At 40.0% G+C, this 11,639-nt stretch overlaps 1 non-coding gene across 1 annotated transcript; it reads left to right on the forward strand.

The window, feature by feature from the left end:
• Positions 1-11,053: 11,053 nt before the first annotated feature.
• On the forward strand, positions 11,054-11,160 carry LOC145110467 (small nucleolar RNA R71). The gene has a single exon (XR_013709845.1). It is a non-coding gene; the product is annotated as a small nucleolar RNA R71 (small nucleolar RNA).
• The last annotated feature ends 479 nt before the right edge of the window (positions 11,161-11,639 follow it).

The following is an 11,639-nucleotide window of genomic DNA, read 5'->3' on the forward strand; positions in this document are numbered from 1 at the left end:
GGATATCTTTGATGGCGGGCAAAATTGATCAATAAACTCTTCTTTCATTCTAGCCCATGTGGTGATGGATCCTGCAGGGAGTGATTTTAGCCAATCTTTTGCAGCTCCTTTAAACGTGACCGGTAACATACGAAGCAAAACAGTATCGCGGGCCACATCTGGAAAATTAAAGTAGTCGGCTATGTCATTGACCTCTTCTAGGTGCTTGTATGCGTCTTCGTGATCCTTCCCATAGAATGGAATCTCCTTGAGTTGGGCGAGTATGTGGCCTTTAAGTTCAAAGTTGGCATTTTCAGGAATCGCGGGTTGCACGAGTCTCGGACCGGTATCTTCACGCATCCTCTTCTTCCACTCGCCCATTGGGACTTCATGGATGTTAGCCATGGTGCCGCCGAATTCGCCTTCTAGATCGCTACCTTCTTCAAATTCGCTTTCTTCCTTTTCGGATTCGTACACGATGTCCTCCTTGATCGGGTCTTCGTTTGCCAAGGAAGAGGTGCTGGATGTTCCTGATTTACTGCTCTTCTTCTTGCTAAAAACGGATTTGAGATTCTTCAAAGGTGAGTTCTTTGAAGATGCGGATTCTCCAACGGTTTTGCCTTTGTTCTTCCTTAAAGTAGCTTCCGGGTCTTCAAGTGGTGGAATCAAAGGTGTGCCTCCTCCTCTGGTCATAAACACTCTGAAATAAAAACAATAAAAACGCGTAAAAAGAACAAAAAACGAAACAGAAACAAAATAAAAACGAAAACTGGAAATCAGCACTGAACTCGCCAAGTAGCTTCGACTGCACTCGGCGAGTACACTGCCTAAAAGCCTAAAAATAAATAAAAAACAAATAAAAAAAATAAATACTAAAACTTAGCCTAATTACTGAATTACTGAAAAGAATAACTTTGTGCAAGATAAACTCACACAAAGGATCGATAAAACTAGGAATTAGATTTAATTTTTGAACCATTCCCCGGCAACGGCGCCAAAAACTTGATTTGTGTGAAACCAACTCGGTCTATGCCTACTCTAAAAATATAAATTAAACACACAAAGGCAGTGAACCTGTCTTTTAGTGGTATAGTTGAATAAGTAGGGTGTCGAACTCGAGGAACGGAAATTAACCTAATAACTAATTTTAACTAACAAGTAATAAAAGTAAAAGGGGTTGCTCTAGTTTTACAAGACTAGAAACTTGGACACACTAACTAACATGCAATTAACTAATCAACTAAAACCAAGTAAAAATTCACCAAATTTAATAAAAGGTTTCTGCTTAGGTTCAACTCATTCACTCTTATGGTTAATTTTATGGCAAAGCAATTAATTGTTATTGGTTACCGACTAAGGTGATTAGATTCGCATTCGCTATTACCAATCCTTAGAAAATCAATTAATTTAAGCAGTGATCAAGTGTTTAAGCTAATTAATTCCCTAGTTCAATTATTCGGGTTAAATAAGACTTGTAATTGGTTAATCAAATTACTAATTCAATTAGCCTCTTGTTGTTGGTTTATCAAACAAGCTCACACATTAATTTACCCATTCTCTAATTAATCCTAGTTTCATATTCACTAATCCTAGGCACATAACAAAGTGTTCACATAAATCATATGAGGTAAACAATTAAGAGATGTTCATGCAGCCTAATTGCCTTCCTATTAACAGAGAATAGTTATGGTTAATGCATAAGGATCTTTAACAAGCTTAATTTAACAAAATCACCAATAAACAATTAATCAAACCATAAATTAATCCATAGGAGTAAATTTGTCTTCCCTAAATAGAAACTAACAAATTTAGCTCATGATTACAGTAGTCAAAAAGCTAAAAACGAAAGTAATTAACTCAAACATTGTTCAATTCAAAGATAAAGTGGAAAATTAAACCTAGGTTGCCTTGAATCTTCTAAGAATGAGAGATTAGGGTTCTTCTCACGTTCTTCAGGTATCCAAGGATCTCCTTAGTCGCAAAGTATTCTCCAGAAAAGCCCGAAAAGATTAATGGATTCGGAATTTGACCTCTATTTATAAGTTTCTCAAAACAGGGGCAACTCATCGAGTAGATACCCAACTCGCCGAGTTTCTTTGAGAAATCCGTGTACGGCAAGGATTCTACGTATTGCTTCGAGAACATTCGCGGGAACTCGCCGAGTTGACGCTTGGACTCACCGAGTAGCTTCAGGTTTGTACTTCTTTCTTCATTTTCCAGCTTCCAAGCTTCCGATTGCTTCTCCTTCTTCCTTTTTGCTTCCGAGCATGTTTTCTGGACTGACAATACAATTTAAACATTATTAAGTACCTTTTGTCCATAATATGCAAATAATTAGCTAATAATTAATAAAAATCTATACTAAATATATGGCTAAACATGCACATATCAAAATACCCCACACTTAACTTTTGCTTGCCCCCAAGCAAAACTGAATTTTAGCACACTAATATTACATAAGACAATCCCAATCGAACCCAACGATTATGCCAAGACCACAACGCATGCATTTGTGTCTAAATTTTTCCTAAATGACCCCCCTCATCCTAAATACTCACAATCCTCATAAACACTCGCCCACTTCTTTCGAACAACGCTCATTTTATGCAACTCTCCGAACCCATCCTCAGAAAACCTTCTTAACCTCAAGGTATTTTTGTAAAGCAACCCAAGCATACATAAACTAGAGAATTACAACTTTTAGAAGATACCACAACTTGGAGCTCTTGAATTCTTCTTTTCTTCAATATTTGATCTTCAATTTCTTTGAATTCACCACTATTTTTTGGGTAACTTTGATATCTTCAACTTTTGAAACTTCAGAATTTTTGATCTTTGATCTTCATACTTCTATACTTTTATGCTTCAAAAATTCTTCAATTTTTCACTTTTTTGTAATTTCTCTCTTTTTTTTTTACATGTACTCACTTTTTTATATCACTCAAAAACCTACATGCTTGAGCAGGGGCGCTTTACTTCAACCCTTATTAGTTAAGAAATTAATCTATGTGCAATGACTATAAAAGCTTTCCTGGATACATTTCAGATTTAGGCTGCTAAACATATTGCATCCCTCAAACTAAGCGAGGTTGTGTTTTTGTCCCATGATTTCACTAGAATAGGGAGGCCACAAATGCACTAGAACATATATAGGCTCAACTAAACATTTGGGTCTTCATGCAATCATCAAACATAACACTAGCATGGAATCCTAATTGCTTTTACCAAAATTTTCTAAATTAAGATCCTAGCAATTTTAATGCAATTTTTTTTTAAATTAAACCTAATTTAGGATTCTAAATTTACTAATATAACCAACCCCCTACCCCACACTTAATTCATGCAATGTCCCCATTGCATGCTATGCATGAAAAGAAAAATACTAAAGTAAATAGGGAATTGGAACAAACTCCCCTGGGATAGCAGTGACGAGGCTGATCATCTTCAAAGTAGCTCCATCTTCAAATGACTTTAGACATAGGAACAGCTCATCCATGTCTTGGGTGTCATGTCTCGTGTGGTAAAACATCTAAATAGCTCCAATTATTAAGGAAAAAGCTCTCAGAAATCTCCAGGAATTAATCTCCATGATAATATGAGTAAAAACTGCAGCGAATGTGCCCAAAATCCGAATGATGAGAGTAGATTCTTGAGTGACTCGTCGAGTAGAACGGAAACTCGGCGAGTAAATTGGCTCCAAGCAGAAAATCGTGGTATTGCAGATGAACTCGTCGAGTCCATTATGTGCACTCGGCGAGTAGAGCGCTAAGTGGAAAAAATAATGTTCTGCTGTTGATCCTTTGCTAATATGCTGGAATATGACAACTCAGTGACTCTTCTTTGATTTCTTCAGTAAATAACACATTTTGTCACCCTTATTCCTAACGGACTCGATCTTAAACTTGAAATTGCATACTCTTATCTAGACCCGACCCTCACTCTAGCCTTGACCAATGAGACTCTTATAATGCATCCTAATCTTCAAACCTGAAAAGAAACAAGGCAACCACAAGTAAAAGAAAAACAACCACACTCCTAATTAAATCTTAGTATAAAGATGTTCAAAACACAAAACCAACAAAATAAAATAACACCCAAATTAAAAACATAAACTTTCAATCTTCTTCAATTTCATCTCCTCCAGCTCCACTCCCACTTGCTTGATTGATCCTCCGCTACAAACGCTCCTCCCAACTCATCACATACGGGAATCCGGGCCCGGGCCTCGGCGCAATATTCATTTGTTCAAATAAATAAACAAATGATTTATTACTGTAGTTAATGCCTCGGCCAATGTCATCCAAATACCTCCTTAATTCCACATTATCCCATTCCGTGTTTTCCTCTTCCACCGGGATGACCGGTGGGTCTTCTCGGGCTCGCTCCCTCCTATTCCTAACTCTCCTTCCCGGCTCCTTGGGAACCACCACCTCGTCCTCATTCGGAATTCCAAAAGTATCCCCTCCAAACTTCTCAACAATCCTTGCCCTCCTAAATAATGTAGTGCTAAACGGAGGGGGTTGAATCATTGTCAATGCCCTTGCTTCTTGCCTATCCAAAATTCCATACGACCTTGCCAATCTCGTAACAAACATACCCCCATTAATTTTGGAGGTGATTTTTTCTTTCACCGCTCCTTCCGCAAGGTACTTTGCCATGCAATAAGAAAAGTTGCAAAAGACATCCGGAGTGATAATACTCCACATATAGAAAATGTTAAGAGTGGGGACTTTGTCATCATCCCTCCTCATGTTGATGGTGCTAGCAACGAGACGATGGATGAGACGATGGATGGGTGAACGGATAAAGCCTTCTTGGGCGGAAGCTGGAATGTAGACCCGGTTGGCAATGGTATTCCACCAAGTAGAGGCAACAACTGCCTCGGGCAAATCTTTATGGCATTGCTCCAAAAATGCCTCGAAATCCTCCGACATGATCACGTTTTGATCGTAAATCCCAATCCGCCATGCAAGCTCCGCCATGCTGCATTGGCGCAGCTCTCCTCCAAGGCAAAAACTTATAATATTCGGGTTGTAGTAATCACTACCACCCTGGAAGGAGATAGTAGCAAAGAACTCCCAACATAGCTCTTGGAACACGGGTTCTTGAATCTTGAATAGTCTAGCCCACCCGTCACAAATGATTGTTGTTCTCCTATTTACATAGGACTTTACCAAGTAAGGGGTTAGTTCCTCTTCCAGCCCCGTCTGATTCATCCAATCCCAATTAATTGCATTGGGAACGTATATCTCCTTCTGTTTCAGTGTTTCAAGCTTGCTTCTTGCACGGACTTATGAAGATTTTAAGGTAATTTGCGGAAAAATTAAACCATGGAATGTCTCCACAGCCACCTCCCCTGGAGCTCTGGCCACATCTAGACATAATTCCTGCAAAACAAAATCAAGAAAACAACAAACCAAACCCAGAACATATTAAACATAAGCAAAAAAGGTCCACTGTGAGATGTACTCGCCGAGTTCATGAACTACTCAGCGAGTAGTATGAAATGCGAGTCCAGTTCCACGTCGGGCTTATTTCAACCAGCCAAACACTATAATTTGTCCAGGGGTTTGATATTCTAAGTCTAATAAGCATATATTCACAAGAAATTTTGTCCAAAACCTCCTGATTTGTCCTAAAATCAAAACCCTAGATTTGGAGTAAACCCCAAATCCGATTTTCTGCAAAATGGCTTCTACAAACTATCCAAGTTATGATCTTTAACAAGAATAAAGTAGAAAAATGTTACCTTTTTGCTTGTAAGAGGAAGAGCTAGCGAAAATTTGAAGAAGTTGCTTGAGAGAGAACTTTGCTCGACGAGTGTGGGTTGGAAGGTGGCTGAATGAAACTGTAATTAGGGTAAAGAAAATCCTATTTACAGATTGTAAAAAAAATTCAGTTAAATACGTGGACTCGTCGAGTAGAAGTGTCTACTCGCCGAGTAGAAGCGTGAATCTGCGATTTTAGGTGAATTTCAGAAAGGACTCGCCGAGTATAATGAAAGACTCGACGAGTTGCTCAATCAGTTTAACTAAAATTCGATTTTTAAGCCACCACCCCACACTTGAGCATTACTTGCCCTCAAGCAATCATTTGAAGCATAATTTCAGAAGAAGATTGATAAAAACAGATCCTAAAAGTGAAAAACAAAAATAAAAAGCAAAGGAAAGGAATCCAAACTCTAAACTCGGGTTGCCTCCCGAAAGCGCTTCTTTTTAAGGAGTCATTAGCTGGACTCCTTCCCAATTTACGTTTCTGTAATCCCTTCCAGCAACAGCCCTTCTTCAAGTTCTTCATTTCTCGGGATTCCTTCTTTATATCTTTTCACCCTATGAGCATTGACTTTGAAAGGAGTTCTGTCTCTTGATATTAGCTCGATAGCTCCATGCGGAAAAACTTTCTTCATTATAAATGGACCATCCCATCGTGTCTTTAGCTTGCCCGGAAAAAGTTTGAGCCTTGAATTAAAAAGTAACACCTTTTGTCCTTCGTGGAAGTCCTTATTACCCTTGAGTCTTTTGTCATACCAATTCTTGGTCTTTTCTTTGTAAATCCAGGAACTAGTGTAGGCCTCATTCCTAAGTTCTTTAAGGGCATTCATTTGCATCAATCGGTTGTTTCTAAGTTCAACCAAATCAAAATTGCACATCTTTAAAGCCCAAAATGCTTTATGCTCAATCTCAACTGGCAAGTGGCAACTCTTCCCATAAACCAACCTATATGGTGTAGTACCAATAGGTGTTTTGAAAGCTGTTCTAAACGCCCAAAGTGCGTCATCAAGCTTATCCGACCACTCCTTTCTATTACTTCCAACGATATTTCTAATGTTCTCTTCAACGCCCTATTTGTAACTTCAGTTTGCCCACTCGTTTGAGAATGATAGGATGTTGAAAATCTATGGTGGACACCATATTTTTGCAACACCTTAGCCAATTGATCATTTGCGAAATGGGTGCCTCGATCACTAATTAGAGCCTTTGGAACCCCAAATCTTGAAAATAACTTCTTGAGAAAACGTACCACTACTCGAGCATCATTCGTGGGTAATGCTTGTGCCTCCGCCCATTTGGATACATAATCGACTGCTACCAAAATGTATTTATTTCCCTTTGACATTGGGAAAGGTCCCATGAAGTCAATTCCCCAAATATCAAATATTTCACAAACTTGAATGCTATTTTGGGGCATCTCGTTTCGTGATGAAATGTTTCCCGATCTTTGGCATGAATCGCATTCTTTGACAAATTTTGTAGCATCTATAAAGATAGTAGGCCAATAAAAACCCGAATCAAAAACCTTCTTGGCCGTATATTGCGCTCCATGATGTCCTCCGGTGGGCCCGCTATGACAATGCTTCAAGATTTCCCTACTTTCTTTCCCGAATACACATCTTCTTATCATACCATCAGCACAGCTACGAAAGAGGTATGGCTCATCCCAAACGTAATACTTAATTTCTAAAAAGAACTTCTTCTTTTGTTGGCGGGTCAAGTCTTTTGGGATGTATTCACTAGCTAAATAGTTAGCTATATCTGCAAACCATGGAATCTCTCCTGCTATAACCAATAAATATTCTTTGGGAAATTCATCTCCAATCTTGTTTTCTTCTAACTCTTCCAAGTGCGGGTTTTCCAATCTCGATAGATGATCGGCAGCCACGTTTTCCATCCCCTTCTTATCTCGTATTTCAATGTCAAATTCTTGTAGCAGCAACACCCAACGAATCAACCTTGGCTTAGCATCTTGTTTAGCAAAAAGATACTTAAGGGCAGAATGGTTCGTAAAAACTATGGTTTTTGACAAAACCAAATATGAGCGAAATTTATCAAATGCAAAAACCACTGCTAGTAGCTCCTTTTCTGTAGTAGTGTAGTTCTCTTGTGTTGGGTTTAAGGTCTTACTTGCATAGTAGATCGGCTGAAAATGCTTGTCAATTCTTTGTCCCAAAACAGCTCCCACCGCAAAGTCACTAGCATCACACATGAGCTCAAAAGGAAGACTCTAATTTGGAGCTACCATAACAGGTGTAGTAGTCAACTTTTCCTTCAACAAATGAAATGCATCAAGACATTCTTTAGAAAAGTTGAATGGGGCATCCTTCAAAAGAAGTTGAGTCAAGGGCCTTGTGATCTTCGAAAAGTCTTTAATAAAGCCCCTATAAAACCCCGCATGGCCTAGAAAGCTTTTTACCCCCTTGACATTTGTTGGAGGTGGTAATTTGGCTATAGTGTCCACCTTCGCTCTATCCACCTCTATCCCCATCCTCGAGACCTTGTGTCCTAGCACAATTCCTTCCTTCACCATAAAATGACACTTCTTCCAATTAAGGACAAGGTTGGTCTTCTCACATCTTGCTAGCATTAGATCCAAGTTGGACAAACAATCTTCAAAAGAGGACCCGAAAACCGAGAAGTCATCCATGAAAACCTCCATAAACTTCTCGATCATATCGTGGAAAATGGCCATCATACACCTTTGGAAAGTAGTCGGTGCATTGCATAACTCAAAAGGCATGCGTCTATATGCAAATGTTCCACTCGGGCATGTAAAAGTAGTCTTCTCTTGATCTTGTGGGTCTATTGGAATTTGAAAATACCCCGAAAAACCATCGAGAAAACAATAATATAGATGCCCGGACAGCCTCTCGAGCATTTGATCAATAAATGGAAATGGAAAATGATCCTTGCATGTGGAATCATTTAATTTCCTATATTCGATGCAAACACGCCACCCGGTAACCGTTCTTGTTGGAATTAATTCGTTATTTTCATTGGCTACCACCTTCATTCCTCCTTTCTTCGGTACCACCTGCACCGGACTCACCCACGGGCGATCGGAAATTGAGTAAATAATCCCGGCATCTAATAGTTTCACCACCTCCTTTTTCACAACTTCTTGCATGTTCGGGTTTAGTCTTCTTTGGCGTTGAACTACAGGTTTAGCCCCATCTTCTAAGTTAATTTTGTGAGAACAATAAGCTGGACTAATTCCCTTGATGTCGGTTATCTTCCATGCTATAGCACCTTGCTTCTTCTTTAGTACCCCCACAAGACTTTCTTTCTCATGTTTGGCCAAATCAGCAGCTATAATTACAAGTTTTTGTTGGCCCTCTTCAAGAAATGCATACTCCAAGTGATCTGGTAGTGCTTTCAGCTCATTTTTCGTGTTCTGGACGTTGCACACGTCGAGTCTAGTGAGGGGACTCGTCGAGTCCTGGGCAAAATTCGCGACTGATCGAGATTCTTTGGATGGACTCGTCGAGTAGGTTGAGTCTACTCGGCGAGTAGATTGTTCAGTACTTTTGATCAGCTCATTATAATCAGCTTCCTCAAGCAGTCTCTCTATTTCCAGTAGGTCTCTTTCAGCATCGAATTCTTCATCAAAGGTGATGGTGGACTTGTTTGGTTCTTCATTATTCCATTCCTCCATTAATTCTTCCAACATATCAATAGAAAATGCCGTGTCATCACTAGTCCTTGCATGCTTCATGGCTTGATCAACCCCAAAAGTGACTGATTCATCTCCCACCCGTAAAGTAAGTTTGGAATCTCGCATGTCCACTATAGCGCTCGCGGTGTTAAGGAAAGGTCTTCCAAGAATAATTGGGACTTGAGGATCTGCTTCCATGTCTAAAACTATAAAGTCTGCGGGAAACACGAACTTATCAACCTTCACCAATAGATCTTCGCATATTCCCCTTGGGAATGTAACCGTTTTATTTGCTAAGTGAATTGCCATTCGAATTGGCCTCGGCTCCGGGAGATCTAATTTCTTGAAAAATAAGTATGGCATGAGATTTACACTTGCTCCTGAATCAGCCAACGCATAGATGGTACCTAAATTTCCGAATTGGCAAGGCAAGGTTAAGCTTCCCGGATCACCCTTCTTCTTCGGTAGTTTGTTCAACATGGCAGCTAAACAATTCTCATTTAGAACCACTTTCTTCACTTCTTCCATCTTCTTTCTATTAGTTAGAAGCTCCTTGAGAAATTTGGCGTATTTTGGCATTTGTGCAACCGCTTCTATGAATGGTATATTAATTTGAAGAGCCTTTATTTGTTCTAGAAACTTCTGGTAGTCTTCTTCATTCTTTTCTTATCTAGCTCGGGCTGGATATGGTAGTGGAGGCTGATATGGCTTAGCAGGAGACTTAATTTTCTGATCAGGTGTCGGACTCGTCGAGTCCATATCCTGGACTCGGCGAGTAGTGTCTGGGTTCAGCTGGGTCTGATTTTGGTTCTGCTCTTCTGCCTCCTCCTCATGTACCAGCTTCGGATCTTCGTTTTGAATAGGGGCCAGAGGAGTAATTATATTCCCACTCCTAGTTGTCCCAATATTTATATGTGCGCCTCTCGGATTGTTTTCGGTACTGCTAGGAAGTTCTCCCAGTGCTCTTTGGTTGATTTGTTGGGAAAGTTGCCCCAACTGCTTCTCAATGTTGTGAATAGATGCTTGCTGATTCCTTAGTATTGTTCTTGTATCTTGTATTACAGCATCGTGGTCATTGTGACTTTTCTCGGATGCAGCTACAAATTTAGTGAGCATTTCCTCCAAATTTGGTTTCTTTTCTTGCACCGTCTCCTCCTTTTGGTAAAAACCCCTTGCCTTTTGTCTATACTTTTCCTCCTTCGCCTTCTTGTACTCATCATAAGGGAGCCATTCTTTCTTGGGTTTTCGCCAATCTTCATCAACTCTATCACCACTAGAATAGCATACTTTCACTTTCTTATTTCCGTTCTCGTCCAAATCACAATCTCTAGTAAGATGAGGTCCATTGCAATTCTTACATCCAACCCGAATAGCATGTATTGTTTGATCCATTTTATCCATCCTCCTATCCATGCTTTTCAACATTGCCATGACTGCCGACAAATCTTCTAAAGCTGCATAAGCTGATCCCCTTGTCACATCATTCCTTGGATTGTGGTATTCTCTAGAATGCTTAGAGAATTCCTCAATTAGTTGCTTTATCACCGGGGGTGCCTTCTTTGTGAGTGGTCCTTGCGAGTCAAGTAGTTGCCTTGTTGTCACGTTCACTCCATCATAGAAAATGGAGACTTCTTGTTGGCTATTAAGATCATGATGTGGGCAATTCCTTAGTAAACTTTTGTACCTCTCCCACGCCTCGTAAAGTGACTCTCCAGCTTGTTGCTCAAAATTTGTTATGGCTTTCTTCAACTTGGATATCTTTGATGGCGGGCAAAATTGATCAATAAACTCTTCTTTCATTCTAGCCCATGTGGTGATGGATCCTGGAGGGAGTGATTTTAGCCAATCTTTTGCAGCTCCTTTAAACGTGACCGGTAACATACGAAGCAAAACAGTATCGCGGGCCACATCTGGAAAATTAAAGTAGTCGGCTATGTCATTGACCTCTTCTAGGTGCTTGTATGCGTCTTCGTGATCCTTCCCATAGAATGGAATCTCCTTGAGTTGGGCGAGTATGTGGCCTTTAAGTTCAAAGTTGGCATTTTCAGGAATCGCGGGTTGCACGAGTCCCGGACCGGTATCTTCACACATCCTCTTCTTCCACTCGCCCATTGGGACTTCATCGATGTTAGCCATGGTGCCGCCGAATTCGCCTTCTAGATCGCTACCTTCTTCAAATTCGCTTTCTTCCTTTTCGGATTCGTACACGATGTCCTCCTTGATCGGGTCTT

This window comes from Lactuca virosa, chromosome 4, assembly GCF_052849685.1.
Source record: "Lactuca virosa cultivar CGN04683 chromosome 4, Lactuca_virosa_CGN04683_v6, whole genome shotgun sequence".
In the NCBI taxonomy this organism is placed as follows: Eukaryota; Viridiplantae; Streptophyta; class Magnoliopsida; order Asterales; family Asteraceae; genus Lactuca; species Lactuca virosa.